General features: G+C 40.2%; 1 protein-coding gene across 3 annotated transcripts in view; it reads left to right on the top strand.

Moving 5' to 3' along the window:
- Positions 1-1,473: 1,473 nt before the first annotated feature.
- ppm1bb (protein phosphatase, Mg2+/Mn2+ dependent, 1Bb) overlaps positions 1,474-16,951 on the top strand; it is a 35,051-nt gene continuing 19,573 nt past the window's right edge. For 2 of the 3 annotated variants that reach the window (XM_050060122.1, XM_050060120.1), the window contains exon 1: positions 1,474-1,858. The gene's annotated coding sequence lies outside the window, so the exon portion shown is untranslated. Of the gene's footprint in view, positions 1,859-5,963; positions 6,295-16,951 lie in introns of those variants that run through there. The other variant, XM_050060121.1, reaches the window with a different exon arrangement.

The raw sequence follows: 16,951 nt of genomic DNA, 5'->3' as shown, positions 1-16,951 counted from the left end.
GTTAAAGGTCCAGTGTGAAGAATTTAGGGAGATATGTTAGCAGAAATGGAACTGTAATATTATACGTATGTTTTCTTCAGTGTATAATCACCTGAAAATAAGAATGATGACGTTTTTGTGTTACCTTGGAAAGAGCTGTTTATACGGAGCGGGTCCTTGTCTACGGAGATCGTCATGTTGCGCTGCCATGTTTCTACAGTAGCGCAGAATGGACAAACCAAACACTGACTCTAGATAGGGCCATTTGTATTTATGCGCAGTCCATCGTAACAAGAAGCCCCTTTGTGACGAGCAGGATCGGAAAACATCATTATCGCGTAAACATGGCCTAAATTATCAGAGAAATCACCTATTGTCCTTATTCGTGGACACTTTAGTGCCATCTAGTGGCAGTAAGAGCACAATACAGTTATCACAGTAAAAACAAGATGGCAGCTATCCTAGCCAGTTTTTTATACTGAAACCTACTAGTTATGTGTACTTTCTTAAAATGGCACAATTTCTAGTGAATTAAAGTGAAATGAAATAATTCTTCCTTCTGTTAGAGACTGGAACTACGAAGAAAAACTGGACAAACAATTCAACTGCAGGAGAAAGACATTTTCATCTGATTAAAAAGCCGTAAGGTGGAAAAAGGTGTTATTATAATTATCATAATTTTGTGCAGTTGAGTTTCAATTCAATTCAAAGAGGCTTCATTGGCATTACCATATTGAAACAGTGTTACCAAAGCACATTATACAACGCCGCACCAACAGGGAGAAGTACAGTTTTTAAAATGCAAACAATGAAAAGTTTCATAAACATTACAGTGCAACAACAAAATTGTCTGATGCAAGCTGAAACATACCAACGGATATCAGCAACAATTTAAATTATTGTTGATTAAAAATAAAAGAAAAATGAATAAATAAATTCAGAATGGATGAAACCTAATACATTTTATCAATGAAAAAATCCACAGCAAGACATTGGCATTTTGAACTTTTCTTTCAAGACCTTCAACAATATGACACACAATATATAAAGACAAGACTCCTATTTGAAGCATCCCTGCTGTAGTTGAATCATGTTGCGCTTGTTTTTGACTCGAGAGCACCCGTGTGCGGTAATTTCCAAACATATGGCGGACGGGAACAACAGCGCATTTCAATCTCAGCTGTGCCACCTTTGATTTTATTCATATTTTGAGCCTTGTCCGCCGGGTTGTGGTGAATCCGCTCCCGTGGCGGCGCTGAATGGTTGTATTTCAACACTGACCCCGCCTATCCAGGCTAGCTTCGGCGTACGCCAAAATCAGTTACGAGTGTATTCCACAGCTCCAGTGCATCATTGAACTTCGGTAATAGACCAATCAGAACGTCGCTTTGGACAGGGGCAGAGCTAATTGACAGACAAAGCAGCCAATTAGCCGACGTTTCGCCTTGACGTTCGAACCAATCACAGAACATATGCCAAAAATAACACCTCCTCTTGTTCAGCACCCAAAGTCGAAGGATAGCTCTGGCCTTTCAATTGAAGAAAGTGCTAGATTTGTCAGTGTTGTATAATATAACCAATTCTCAGTGTCCATATTTGTTTTGGAACGATCGGAATAGTCTTCATTTTATGTGAGAGACAGAACTGGCGTCAAACATGCGTAAAAATCAACGCTGTCCAAGCAGGGAACCACCGAGAAAGGAATTATCGCCGCTCATCTGAGGCCAATCTCGATTATTTTTGTCAAATAAGGAAACATAACATAGCTAGCCAGCTAACGTTAGCTCCGTAGATAGCTAGGTTACCGACATATCTTCACACAAGAGCAGAATCCAGCAGGTAATCAAGATTGGATCTACATTCGCAACAGCAGGAAAACGTAAGTAGCATGCTAGTATGTGCGCTAACGTCATTAGCTTGAGTTTGACAAGCTGGGGAATTGCGTTGGCACCAACGACAGCTAACTGTTAAGTTAACATTAGCAAGCCAGCTAACGTTAGCTCATATCAACACACTAGCAAGCCAGGCCTTTGCGTGGAGGGAGCAGTGTTAAAGAGGAATGGAGTTCAGCATGTGGTCAGTGGATTGGTATTTAACACAGAAACGCATTTCCAAAAACAGCCAGTCGGTTCATGCAACATGAAGTGTGTTGTGCAATAACGGCAGCGTTCAAACGGACCATTGTCAAAATAAAAATCTGACCCATCAACTGAAGTTTCAAAGTAACTTGGCCACCGCCAACGTTAGCAAACCGATTCTGAATGAAGCAATTTTAAGGTGATATTAATGTGAACAGTCAAAGGACACGTTAGCCTCCAGTGCTTAGTCTGGTCCCAGGCGAGCTAATCTAGCATGGTACAGGCTACACTAGCTATAACTAGCTAATGACAGCTTAGCGGACTTTGTCATATGGGTGTCAATGGTTAGCTATGTTATGTTAGCTTTGCAGTGTAATGGTATTTCAAACGGTACAATATCATATTTAAACTAGCACACAGCCACAAACTGCTATTGGTCCTATTAATCTAATAAGTTGCTATGAAGCGACATTAATGTCCAGAATCAACCCTCAGTGTGTATCAAACACAAATGCATGCAGTGCCAGGTGGATAGCTACTGTATGCCCTGTTGTGTGTGTAGTGACCTTAGAGGGCAATCACAACCGCAAGCCCCTGTTTTTATGTCTAGTATCTCTGTTGAAGCCCGTGAAATCAGTCAGTACACATGAAATGTAATCTAAGCAGATAGCATTTAATGTTAGCCACAAGCTGCCAAGGTGTTTATAACCAGTCATGTTTTGCTGCAGCAACAGCACTGCTCCTCCCAACACCACCTATTTTTCACTGCCCAACACTTACCTTGAATGTATAATAATAATAATAATAATAATAATGATAATAATAATACTAGTAATCCATATTATTTATAGGCGCCTGTCAAAGCACTCAAGGACGCCTTACAAGGTACAATTCAAAAGAGCAAGCAGCAATGAATCCATAGATCATAATCAATGATCTAATATACAGTAATAGGTTAATGAAATAACTAGTCAAAAGTCAGAATTATGAAATAAGGTATGAAGTCATCATCATTGCAAGTCTCAATATGTGCGTCATCATTAAATCAGACCGAATATGGCAGTTTGAAAAGGTGTGTTGTGAGTAGACTTGCACCGATTACAATTTTTTGGGCCGATACCGATTTCCGATTTGCAGAGTGTTTGGGTGGCCGATTCCGATTTTGGCCAATTCCAATTTCATTTTTTTTAAACCACTTTACAGCACACAAGATATTGCAATATTTTCTATCTTTGCTTTATTAGAACATTTTAACCAACATACAAGCAGCTCTTCAATAATCATCTCAAGCAAACAAACAAACAAAAACAGTGACACAGGTTAAGAAACATTTTCCTTTTTGCCCAAATATAACGTCAGGTACAGTATCAAAATAAATAAGTAAAAAAGGCATAGCTTACATAAATAAAAACATTGATGAATAAAATAATAATTCTTGGTGTATAGCATTTGTGGGTAATTTCTTTAAAAGACAAAAAAGTAAAAATATCTCCTGTGGAAAATTCACACAGGTCTTCAGGAATCTTCGCCATCGCATCTTCGGAACGTGGATATGCGCCTCGTCAGTTTTAAGCGGCACAGCGCAGCAGTGAGAGCTCCGCAGTTCAGTTTAACATGGACAATTAACAATTTTCTCCTTCTCTCTTTTGATGTGTGTGCGTGAATGATTAAGGTGAGAAGCCGCCCATGTTTCATATCCTCACATCGCCCAAGCCGTGAGTTGCACATGTGCGTGTGTGTGCGCTGCTGATGTTACACGATGTCAATCATGCGGCGCGCCGGGAAGTTGACCGGCGTTTTAAATCGGCACATTTCAGACTGACTGGCCGGTCGCAGGTCATGGCCGATCACGTGAAAACCGTCCCGGTTCCGATCACTGCCGATAAATCGGTGCAAGTCTAGTTGTGAGTCAGTATCACTAATAATATAAACTTATATGCTTAACAATAAATAGCTTTATGTTTTTGTAATGTTCAGAAGGTATTGTTTAACTGAAAAATGGTCAAAATAACAATGAAATGAACTATGTTGAACTAGTTGTTTATTGCTTTGCTTGTTAACTAGTCAAGTTCACAGGGTTGTGCAGTTCCAAGTTTGTGATTCATGCCTCAGTTGACATAAACATATATAGCGCTTGACTCTGCTGCGCCATCAATCAGCTGATGGTATGCAAAGTCAGCTGCTGTATATGTTTACGTCTTTGTAATGTTTTCTATTATGGCATATATTCCTGGCTTTATAAGGGAGGGGCAGGTCCATAGGCACAGGGCAGCAGGGGTTTGCCCTGGACATTAACGTGGGCTTGGTTGGTAGCTTTGCTTTAGATGTACAACAGTACAGGCCTATATGAACAAATGTGATTGACCATAACTCAGAGACTGTTCTGTGAGTCCTGATAATTAGGCTGTATATTAATAAAAGTGGCCATCAAATTTAGGCTTACATCGTTGTCTTGTTTTGAGAGCAGTCAGAGGTGAGATGCCGACTCCTGCTACTAACTAACCTGCTACTACTTGTTAGGGATATTTTACAAAACTGTGATGTGATCAGCTACGTAAGTCAATCTTTGCATCAACCCAGATCAGTAAATGTATTATCATCTCTAGTAATTCTTTTTAAAAAAATTTTTTAGATATTGCAATAGGAATTTCTGGAAGTTTTCATGCATTCCCAGTTTGACTCACTTCAAACAAGGGCTTCCCCTGTACTTTCAAGATGACAAATTCAACTCTGATTTACTTGACCAATGAACAGGCACACCACCAGCAATGCAAAGAGCGCTCTCTCGGCGTCTAATGTCACCTGATTCCATTGCAAAGAAAATGTTTGTCAAGATTTTATGATGAAAGTGAAACTCTTGACTTCCCATGTGAAGACGTGTGTGTGAGCAGATCATCTTTTCGATCTCTTTTTACTACCTTTTACGTAATCTCAGATGATGAAGCCATTTAACCTTGCAGAGCTCTGTCCTGTACGCTAAGGCTTAAGATATATTCACATTTCATCATGAATTTTGTATTGTGCAAAGCTGAAATGCAGCCTGACGGCCATCCCGCTCACCTCCAGTATATCAGATTGTGATAAGGTGCACAGGTGACCAGTATATGACATCACTTGGTGTTGGGCTTGTGCCCTGCCAGCCAGATACGGGAGGAGTTCAATAGCTGATAATCTTATCTGAGTCAGCAGTCACAGTGTAAAGACTGAGGAGGAGATGAAACACAGTGTCAGTGGGAGATTGAGACAGTCAGCAAGGTTATTTTAGAGTTTGACTGATCTTTAAGGCTTGAGTCTGTCATGATGGAACTTTAGGTGTCACAAGGCGCTTTAAAGAAAACTAAATGACTATAGGAGCCTGCGCTGGTTCTCCGTGATAGGAAAGAACAAGCCTGTTTGACAGTTTTCAGCGGAGTAAATCAGTTCAACTGCAGCTTTCTCATTTGCCTGTTGGTTAGTTAGGGTTAGGGTGGTCACATTTACCGTTGAGCCATGCAGATACGCTTTTTTGTACAGATTTTATTCATGAAATATTCTTGGAATATAAACTTTTGCATTGGAGCAACAGGGCTATATTTAATTTCAATGTTAGTGCACTGAATTGAAAGCTATACAATGCAGGATTTTCCCTAAAAAAAATATCTCATACAAAAGTAATCCCTCTCAGTCATCACTCGTGACCCACTAAGAAAGATACATGCTCTTTAATCAAGTTATGTGACATTATTTACACATTGTGATGATTAACAGGCTTGGCTGGGTTTCTTGATAGTATCTCAGTACCTAGATAATATTTGTTTTGGTTTGTAAGTCACATGTGGAGGAAGGTGATCTTGGTTTAAAGAAGATTTTAGGAGGCTGCTGCCAGGACTGTAGCTGAGCTGTATTTCTTCTTTAATGGAGTGTCCTGATCATAGAAGTAGAATGATTATTGCAATGATCCGCTATTTTTAAATATAACTGCATCTGTTAATTCTCTGTTTCTTTAGTTGCCTTTAACTGCAAGTTTGGTGAAACGTGATGTAACGTTACTGTAGCTGCCTCTAAAGAACGAGTGAGAGCTGCTGCTCAGTGGACAGCTGTCGGGCAGAGACTGCGAGGATAATCAGCGTGCAGATCAGCATATTTTCACACCTAACTAGTGAATTAAGGGTTTATTTCGACCAAACCAGAGCTGGTGATTGTTGGATTAGTGGACTAACTAACTAGATGATGGACAAGACCAACTGAGATGGTTTTGGTGAGTTTTATTTGGTTTCTGTCGAGTTTGAATGACGTGTGTTTTACGATGAGTAAGGAAGGCAGTTAAGCTTATGTCAGTTTTAGTTCAGTGAAAGAGAGAAGCTTGGATAGGTGTGCGGTTGTATTTTTCTGCTTTGTAAGGAAAATAGTTAGCCAACCAACAGAACATAATTGTGCAGCAACTTTGACTATCAATTTCTGTGTTGTATGTTATTATATTAAAAAATTGGAAAGTCTTTGGGTTTTGAAATTTGGTCAGACAGAACATTTGAAGACATCAACTTGGAATTTCAGACCTTGTGATTGGCCTTTTACACCATGGCATAGAATTAATGAATAAATGATTAATCAAAAAAATAATTTAGTTGCAGCCCTAATTGCTTTTCCCTTCATATGGTAACATGTCAAACACTGTAGATTCTCAGTTAAACCCCTTTCTCACTAAACAAAAATCCCACTAACATCTGATATGTGTCTTTAAAGGTAGATGTTACAATCGAAGTTCGTACCTGGCACAAATGACTCTGCAGTAGTTGCGGGTAATTATTAGGAGTGTAACAATACATCGATGTGTATCGATATCGATTCAGTGATATTATCGTCATCTTTAAGACACACCTTCATTTTGAAAATTCATGTCTGTGTAACCATTTCTGTCCAAGCCTACCTCCTTCCCAAACATTTAAGAGTACTAGCAGCCTAGCACCAGGCAACCAATGGCAAGAGCCAAGATAAGGACAGTGAGGATATTTACCGGTATTGTCTCAAATCAATTGTAGGCCCCTGAATTAAATAGAAGAAAAACTGTATAAAGGCGGACTTTGAAATATTAGACAATATTGTGTTGTTGTCCAAAGAATCAATAGAATATCAGATCATAGTGAACACTTCTCCAGCAAAGTGTAGATCTACTGTAACAACTCCACCTCATTGTCTGTCCAGACAAAGTTATCTGTGTGTGCTTTCGCCATTGTGTCTTCTTTGTTTTGGTTTGTAATCACTGCGTTGTAGAGGAAGGCGCTTCAGCGCAGGTGCGTGGCATCATGCCGTGGTGTTCCTTTGCAAATTTACACTGCCACCCATTGGCCTGGCGTCCATTCTACAGCGTTTCCAGTAGATGTTGTGGCTCCGTGTGAAGGGGGATCGTTTCAATAACGTCGTCATATAAACGCGGAAGTTTTTTAAAACGCAAAGGACAGACTTTTCCGTTTTTATAGAAACCGTTGTCGTCTAAATAGGGCGTACAATACGGTGCTTGTTAAGATTGCTTAGCAACCTCAGACGCAACCTGCTGCTGCGCTCTTGAAAGCTGGCTCAAAAAAGGCACAAAAGTAGCACCCAGCGTCCGACCTTGCGTTTTCCAGGCGTTAAAAGACATAGCATGTTACCCCCTAAAAAAAGAAGTAACCACAGGAACATTTTCACTGGCCTCCATGCTGCTTTCTACTGTTTACTAACTCTTTTTTCTGGCGCCTTCGTGATGTTGAAAGTGACACGTCAGAAATAAAAACCAGCATACTCATCAGCTGGCAATGGGAAAGGAGTAAATTGCGTGTTTTAGTGTGATTTTTGGGTTTAAAAATTGGCATAAATGTGCTAATTTTGGTGGACAAAAGGTTTTGGTTGTAAGTGTTGGTTCTTGGTCTCCACATTGTGCACTTTGATGCTTTAAGGATCGCAGAGATTCATAAATGTCAACCTGCCTTTGAAACACAATTGCGCCTCTCAAGTGTCACTTTATAACACAAGCTTTATGTTTTACAGCGTTTTCTAATATTTCATGGTCATGAAGTAAAAAACGTATTGAAAAAATGAATGTTGGCAATAGGGATGGGCAGCACAAGCAAAAACACTATTCGAAAATCATGGCAAATATTTGACAATTTTTCGAATAATGACACAATCTGTTAACATGGGCGCCGAAAGGAAACTGGCCTCGCTTCTCGGCGCTTTGAGGCTATTCGCAGCGCTTCCGTGGGCGGTGTGGCCCTGCCGTTACGGTCCCTCGTCGCCTCCTGTGTGCCTCGCTCTCAAATGACTGTGCTTACTTGTTGTAGACTTGTGATGCGCAAGCTTTGCCTCACAGAGTTTCCACTGCACCTCATTTTCGTTTATTTTGTCGAAGTTGTTCCACACGGAACTTTTTGATGACTGTAGTAGTCTCTGCATGTTTCTCCTGTTTGTAGAAGAGCATCAAACTAGCTGGTAGCCCATCTCATACCGCTGTAGCAATCCTATACTGCCTTCGTGCGGTTAGGAGCTGAATTGCATGTCAAATAAAGGGGGGGAATAAGACGGCGAATAGTAATAGTCGCATTAAAAAATCGATTTTTCAAAAATAAAACGACTATTCGAAATTCGAAAATCGTGACCCATCCCTAGTTGGCAAGTGGTGGGGGTGATTTGCCCCATTTGACTTGGATGATCTAGGACTTGTATGTTTTACCTTGGAAGCACCAGTCTGTAGCGGATTAGTGCTCAAAGGGGAGATGAAGAAATCGAGGGTCATCAAAGTGTTGAAATGCTGCATGTTGAATCTGTCTACCTTTGCTCGGTGGGTAATAAAAGACACGTAAAAAGGGAGGCAAGGTCAGAGTATAGGTTAAATTGGTTTCAGCAGTTAAGATAAAAAGACAGCGTTAAATATGTAACACTAGTGTTTTTCAGGTGTTTGAATAGACACAGCAGGAAGATGTGGCTTTATAAGTCATTACTGTCACACGGGACCAATTACACAACATAAGCTGTGTCTCAATTCAGCGTCGCCCGCTCCAAAGTCCGTATTTCAAGACTGAATACGTCATTTAAATTCGACGAGGCTGTCCCATTCCGGAGGCTTCTCCAAATGCGGCTGTGAAATGTGACCCTCGGCAGCCCTCGCTCGCTATCCTACAATCCACTTTGGGTTGGTTAGTTTAATGGTGCATTCATGTGGTCCTTCTCACCTCATTAGTATGGGGGAGTATCACATGATCGTGTCATATTTATCAGGCCTTTTCCTTCATGTGGTCTTCAGTCGCTGTTGATAATCAGGCTGTTGGAGAAAAATGTTATGGATACTTGAGTTAACTTGTCTATCATGTTACGGTGAAATGTTAAAACTCCTGCTGATGACTTCAGTAGGAAGCTGATGTTTACCACTTCATCGTCTTTTTAGGGCAGCGTCCAGTTGATTAATTTGAACAAGCTGAGAAGAACTACCCGAATGCTTTATTAATTTGGTCTCTATTGTCTAATTTTGAGAGATGCAGGTTCAGCCAAGTCTTCAGCTCCTCGGGAATGTAGCCCTGAGTTGGATCTGTAGTTGGACCAGCACACTGTACTTTGTGTTCTTTAGTTTGTCTTGAGAGTTCATATTGTGTGATCATTCATATCCTGTGTGCTGCTTTTGATTTTAAATTATTCCCATGTAGGGATTTGGTGTAAAAGACCGTTGATCCCAAGAACTTAAATTCTCTTTTGCCAGCCTGGTCTTGACTCAGGTAGTCTGAGTAAATGCGTGGGCTACTCAGTCTCAAAGGACTAGTCTGATACAGGTTTTGGGAAAAAATAACATTAGCGTGCTGCTTCTGTCCTCCGCAGTCTGGATGTGAAAGTGCCATGTGGAGTAGCTAACTAAACTCTCACAAGTTATTTGCCAGCTTATGATTTGTCATAAACCAAACTCCATGATTTCTTGCCTTACAATCAGAAGAAGTGGGGAAGTTTATATAAAAGAAAGAAAGCATGCAATACTGTAAAAGTGGAATTTTGGCCAGGAAATGTTAAGTAGTAGAAAGCAAGATCAGTGGGCAGGCGGCTCACTATTGGCCCTGTGTGACCACATGTTCGGCCCTTCGCGGTGCTTTGCTGGTCCTTTCAGCAAGCCTCTCAGAATGTGACTGAAACAATAAATTAAGAATAAGGAAAGTAAGATTATTCCAGGGAGTAGAAGTATGTGGCATTTATCATTTGCCGTTTGTTGCTGAGCAGCTGATAACATCATAGCCCAGAAAAAATGTCTAGCTGTCTGTTAAACCTGGACTAAATCTTGTCTGAAAGTTTAGTGGGGCACGTCCCTAGCTTATTTTAGAGTACTTGATGAATTCTCAACATGATCTACTGGACATATGTCTTAATAAAAGAGTGTAAATTGAAATATATTACATACATTACAGAGATAAATGCAGGTGTATATGCAGAAATGGCGTCTTGTCTTCTTACAACCTTGTTTTGTCTTGTTAGTTGTCACTGGGGCTACGCTAGCTTGCAGCTAGTTGGCATAAGATAAGCAGGTTTACGGAGAATGGCAGTCAATACTGAAATCACAAAGACGGTGTATTACTGCAGTATCCATGTAACAGAAGCTAGCAAGCTGCCTAGATTGCCTGGCCACATGTCTGACTGGAGGTTAATCTTGCCACTTTTGAGTTTACCGCACTGCGCAACAACTGCGTCTGATGGGAGCTAGCTAGCGGCACTGCTAGTATATCCGATTACCGCGAGTAATGCCATCCCGACACAACAGTGTTGCTGTGAAAATATTGTGCCTAGCCCCCGGTCTTCCCCCAGGTAGCCCTGATGAGTAAGTAGCTCAATTTGAAGCTGCAAACCCCCGTTAACTGTGTGTGTAACCATGAACGCAACTAAGCATGTTAACAATGCTCTGTTAGCACTGTTAGCGGTGTCAGAACGGCTAGTGGTGCTAACATAGTTACAGTGCTGGAGGGGTTTTACAGCTCAAAATGAAGCCGCTTATTTACTTGGGCTACGTGGGAAGAGATTGGAGTGGGCTTCCATTTCTCCGCAGTAACGCCGGGGTGGCTTTACCAGCAGTGATCTCCAAATGAACACGTCCCTAGCCAGAGTAGCCAGGTGTCTTTTAGCAATGGAAGTGAGACATTTGCATCACAAAACATTAAAATGTCACCACCTCTACATTGATGATGCTTTGAAATTGGGCAGTAAAGCTCGATGAGTCAATGGAGCGCCAGACTAAAAGAAAAGGCCTCTTGTATTTCACATCATTTGCATTTTTTCCTTAAAAATTAACCGGTTAGTTACTAGTTAATGTTAGTGTCGCGCTTTCAAAAGCAAAATGAACCAAAGCTTAGTTTGTAAGCAGTTAAATTAGCAAATTATTATCTGCAGTTATTTTCTTAAAACCCTACTGTTATGTCACAAGGTACAAAGAAACTAAAAAAATTAAAGAACCAAGCAACGAGTAAATAAAGCGTTGTCACGATGATACGAGAAAAAAATAGATGGGCTAGCTAACACCCAAGCTAATGCAGCTAACCCTGAAAGCTAGCCAATCATAGCTGTGCAGGATGTCATTATTAACCTGTGTTTGCTGATACTGCATCATAAACAAATGTGTAACTTTGTATCTATTGTTGTGCCACACGAAGAAACAGTTATTCACCAAAGCACCTCTCAGACAATATTTAATGCTTGACAAAATTTGAGATGTATGTGTCATCTGAAAGACTTAAAATTTCTTAAATGAATCTCCACAGTTAAAAGAAAGCATTTGTTCCCCTCAGACTTTAATCAAATCTAAATGAACAGATCAACATCCGAAGCTGTCGTATCCCCAGTTATGACATCATCTGGAGAGTCAGGCATGATCCTACACGATGAGTCCAAATGTACAACTACATATGTATTGATGTGTACACAAGGACAGTGCTGGAAGCTGTATGTTAACCTTGCTTCCAGGATAGCATTAACTATTTTGTGCGAGTGTGCCTGCTCTCAGAGCAGCACTCAGGCTCTCTGCAGCATTATGTAATCCCCGACCTTCCACTTCCCTCTTCGTAGCCAGTGGTTTTTGGCAGACATGTGCGTCTTAGCATGAGGGGGTGTTGGTTTCGACCTGCGGTTACAGCACGGGTGACAGCAGTTTTGAGGGGGTTAAGTGGTTGAGAGTTCCTGGTTTCAGTCTGATGTCTCAATGGAGATATTTTCTTGGGTTTTCTGTGTGTGTGCGTGCGTGTGTGTTTTTTTTTTTTTTGTTTTGTTTTGTTTTTTTCCGCTGCTATTGTAGCATTGTCAGCCAGAGAAATCTCATAGTATCCGCATGTGCTCTTGCAGTCTGCATGTCTCCTTTCAGGGTCTGGCTGCTGCGACTGCTTTAATGGATGGATGATGCAACTCCCCTTTCCTCTCTCTACCAGGCGGCAGTGTGTGTGTGTGTATGCGTGCGTGTGTGTGTGTGTGTGTGTGTGTGTGTGTGTGTGTGTGTGTGTGTGTGAGAGAGTGTGTGTGTTTTAGAGCAAGTGAGAGAGAGACATAGAGAGGGGGATGTCGCTGAATGAAGCTTAGCCTGGATGTTTGCCCTGCAGGGTGGGTGGTTGCTAGGCAATGGCAGTGTGTTTGTTTTATTTTTAGAGAGAATCACTGCTGGTGAACATAACAGATTTCTCTTTCTCTCACACACATATGTGAACACACTTTCTTACCATACATGAACATATAGGCTACTTGTAAGCGGCAGTGGCTGCTGGTGAGAGCTGGGTAGAGGGAATCCTGTTGATACAATCATGTAGCAGAAAAGCAATAGAAATGTGAATGGCGTGGCCCACTGCCCCACCCTGGACATGAAATCTAAACCGGCCTGGCGTATTTATAGAGCGTCTTTTTCTCGCACATAGACTATGACACTGCACACATGCGCAGAGCACACACATACACACACACATACACGTTCCTCTGAAACCAGCTGTAGTCACTCCTCGCATGTACCAGCCTTTTTTGGGCACATGCCTGTCATGCCGTGTGTGCGCTCATGTGGGAGGTAAATGCAGAGCGAGAAATCAATATGTTGAAAAAAAGACGTGCTCAGGGCGCTTTCGATTTTTATCGCTTTTTATTGATTTCAAGATCTCATGAGTGCTACACCAGCCGAACAATACATACTGTAAGTAGCTCCATACTGCAGCAGTTGCTGACATTTAGGTCAAAATTGATTAGGATGATGGGAAAATATAGTGCAGGTCAAAACTGCCAAAGATATGGCAAAAGGCGGTTAAGCTTGAGGTGCTGCGAGTGTGTTCAGGTACAGTTTTTAGTCAATACGAACAAAAATGTTTGATGTAATGATAAGATAATATATTCTAAAAAATAAAGACATCACTCTTGCAATTTTTAATACCTTTTCATGTCGCTGATTAGAATATTCCTATGTTAAATTTAATTCTGAATACTACAGCAGCAGTCAGGCTTGTTGGGGCTGATACTGGTCACACTTTCATTCAGATCACCTATTGTACACTTTTTTTTTTTTTTTTTTACAAACATTTCCACATTAGAGGTCTTGGAAAAGACTCTCATTCTCATTTGAAGTGTGACCTGTGTTATTTTCAAATCTGATTCGACCAAAATATTACATCGACAATAATACATTTTTACAATTGTGAAGTTTTGGGCTGATACTGATGATTTTTTTTTTGTTGTTGTTGATTTTGTTTTTGTTGTTATTTAATCCCCCTTTGGTGCCAGGGAAACAAAGATATCCTCATTTTAAAAACTCATAATCTTTGAGCAAGCACAAATTCAACCATACAAATCTATGAAACAACTTTTAGGAAACCTTCTTTCTCATAAAAAAACATATTCAAAAATGGCTTCAAAAGCGTTTTTAAGCTTATGTAATTCCTTCTCAAATATCTATTTTATATTGCTGTGAAAGCAACGAGTTTCTCCTTTTGAACAACTGTAATTCTTTCTTCAAGTCTCTTGCCAAATACTAAATATTACAGTGTTACATTTAAATATATCTGATATATTTAAATCATAAATTATCATGATAAACATTATCATGATAATGTTATAATTTACCTTCGCTCAATACTTATTTTTAACTAATAGAGCTTGAATGCATCGTAATGTAACTCTGCCAGCGCCCTCCTTGTGCCAATTTCAACATGGATTTTGTCGCTCACAGTGTAGCATTATCAGGGCAAAAACAGGGTCATCTCCTGGCGCTACGATGATGAATTTACTGTGTCCTTTCATCTCAAAGGCATCCTGAAGGGAAGATCACTTTTAACCAAACATCACCATTAGCTGTGTTAGCTTGTCGCTTGCAACAGAAAAACGCAGTGTTGTCCAGTAAAGAGTTCAACCTGGCTCAGCTGCCAGGACAAGACAAATTAATTCCCATTCAGCTCCTCACAGGTGAGAATTTCACACCCTGCTGATTCACTAATGTCACACTCTGTATTCTGCCAACAAGTTAGCTAATAGTATTAGTTACCTTGTGTTCAGAGTGAAAGAGGTTCTGTGTGCTCAAAGAAGCTTTAATGCTGCAGTGTAATCCTCAGCTCTGTGGTTCCTCCTCTGCTATCTTTGTCTTGTTGTCAGGATCTCTGGCTCTCACCATCCATTGAGTAATTAAAAGCACTCTGTAATCACAGTGTGAAGCAGCCTACTGAACTACTGACACCAAGAACTGCTCATTTACGGAGGGATTTATTGTGTCAAGGATATTATTATAAACTATAAAAGATTATGTGATCTGACAAAAGAGGTCAGTTTTGCTTCACTCACATTTGTAATGCTTTAGGCCCCGATCTCACAGAAAGCATTTTGAAGGTTGCAAAACGTGAGGCGCACCGCACTGCCTTTTTTTAATTCCAATTGAATGCCACTAGCGAGAAAAAAACGCTTGCTGCGCCTTTTTGTTGTTGCTAGGTAACCACTGACTCACCTCCTTATTCTAACCTTCCCGTGTGATCAATCTACCGTTTATTTATTTTAGTTATTTCACAGTAATTAGTATCTAGTTCCTAAAATGTTGAGGCAGAGGGTACTTGCTGTAGCTCTGGTTGAGGGTGAGAGGCTGTCAGTAATTAGTTTGTTGGGCACAGGGAAACAGAGATCTGTGTGGGTACATGAGACCCTAAAAAAGAGGGTGGATCTTGGGGAGTACCACCAGTTGGTCCAGGAGCTTCTCCTCCATGATGGCTGTTTCCAGGCATATTTTAGGATGACTCAGGGGCAGTTTGACAACCTGCTGTCTATCGTCAGGCTGTATAGCTCTGGGTATCCAGCAACTGCTACCACCAGTTTCTCCGCCATTGTTTACCAACTGTAAACTTGTTGTCGTGACCACCACAGAAGGCCCGCCTCTCAATTATCTGATTGGACAATGGGAAGAAAGAGTTTTTCAGCTCTGAGTTGTAGTTTCCTCAACTCGAGGAGCTCAGAGCGCTCCGGCAAAAATGCCAGGCACTTAGAGTGCAGAAGCACGAGGCATGTCGCAATGCTAAAACTGTGAGGAAAAAGCTTAATTCTCATTAAAATAAATTACAAAAAGCCGCTTCCGGCTGCTAAAACGCTTTCTGTGTGAGGGCCTAAAATGTTAAATGCAAAAATAACCTGGGGCACTAAATTATGATGGGCAACAAAAATTTGTAATAAGTTATGTGAGAAATAGTCAACAAAATTATGGATTTTGTCTACGTTGCTTATTAATTCAATTTATATAGTTCATGAACACATACAAAGTCAAGTTAACTAAAGTATTATTGTAATGCTTTCTTCCTTTCTTCTCTGAGTTCTTGTTTATGCTATCACTTTAACTACAGCTACGATAAAGGTTCTTACTTTTTATGTGAAAGTTGATCAACATGTTATGACCTGTTGGAACTCGAAATTTAAAGTCTATAAGCAAACAGACTGTTTATCTGCAGTCTAGAGACGCAGCCGACCGTTTATAAGCCATTAGACCTTTGAGCTAGTTTGCCTTGTTGTCCAGCAGAGACCAGTCCAGTTGACCTGTCAGTAAACAAGATTAAGCCAGTAATGTTGTTGTTTGGTGGAGGACACTGGCGAGCAAAGCCATCCTGAGTGGACAATAATGACACCAAAGCACCTGAGAAGCAGTGTGTGGAAGTGTTTTTGGTAAAGTAACTAACAAAGTCAAGGCTGCTTGTGGTCTTGTACAAATTTGAATTAATTCAAATGACATTCATTTCCAATTCATTTCATCTTGATTTTTGGTAAGTGACCGCCCTACTAATGACATCAACTAACCACATTTTTAAAAATGTGAAAATGTGAGAATTTATATAACTTTTATTCTAATTATAGCCCGACTGATACAGAATTTTGAGGCTGAAAACGACGTATTGAGGGTTTTTTTTCAAGGTGTACCATTCATTTAGAGCGCTGATGAAATATATATATATATATATATATATATATATGTGTGTGTGTGTATATATATATATATATATAAATGTGTATATATATGTGTGTATATATATATATATATATATATATCAGGGCTTGGCGCTAACTTTTTTCCCAAGGAGCACATGTGCTCCTAAGTTGAAAAAGTAAGGAGCACACAAAGAACTTTAGGGGCACAATATAAATTGATCAAATAATGTGTTTTCCGCAATAAACGTGATGCAAATAGACATTTACAAGCAAAATTATGTAATGAATTTGTATACAAAATGTACAGAAAGGTAAAATCAAGTTTTGAAAAAGTAGGCCTATTGCAATTTAATTTTGTCTTTAATGTTATTATCTTATATATATTATCTTTGTAATATGATTATCTTATATAATGTTGTTACTATCCTAAAACATTCTCCAGGTCCTCTGAAACTCTGCAGGACTTAAGCCTCTTTCACACAGAGCTTTCGCGGCGCCCACTGCGG

The sequence above is a fragment of the Epinephelus moara genome, chromosome 13, assembly GCF_006386435.1.
Source record: "Epinephelus moara isolate mb chromosome 13, YSFRI_EMoa_1.0, whole genome shotgun sequence".
Classification (NCBI taxonomy): Eukaryota; Metazoa; Chordata; class Actinopteri; order Perciformes; family Serranidae; genus Epinephelus; species Epinephelus moara.
Note: the sequence above shows the minus strand (reverse complement) of the source record. Positions and strands in the feature narration are given on the sequence as shown.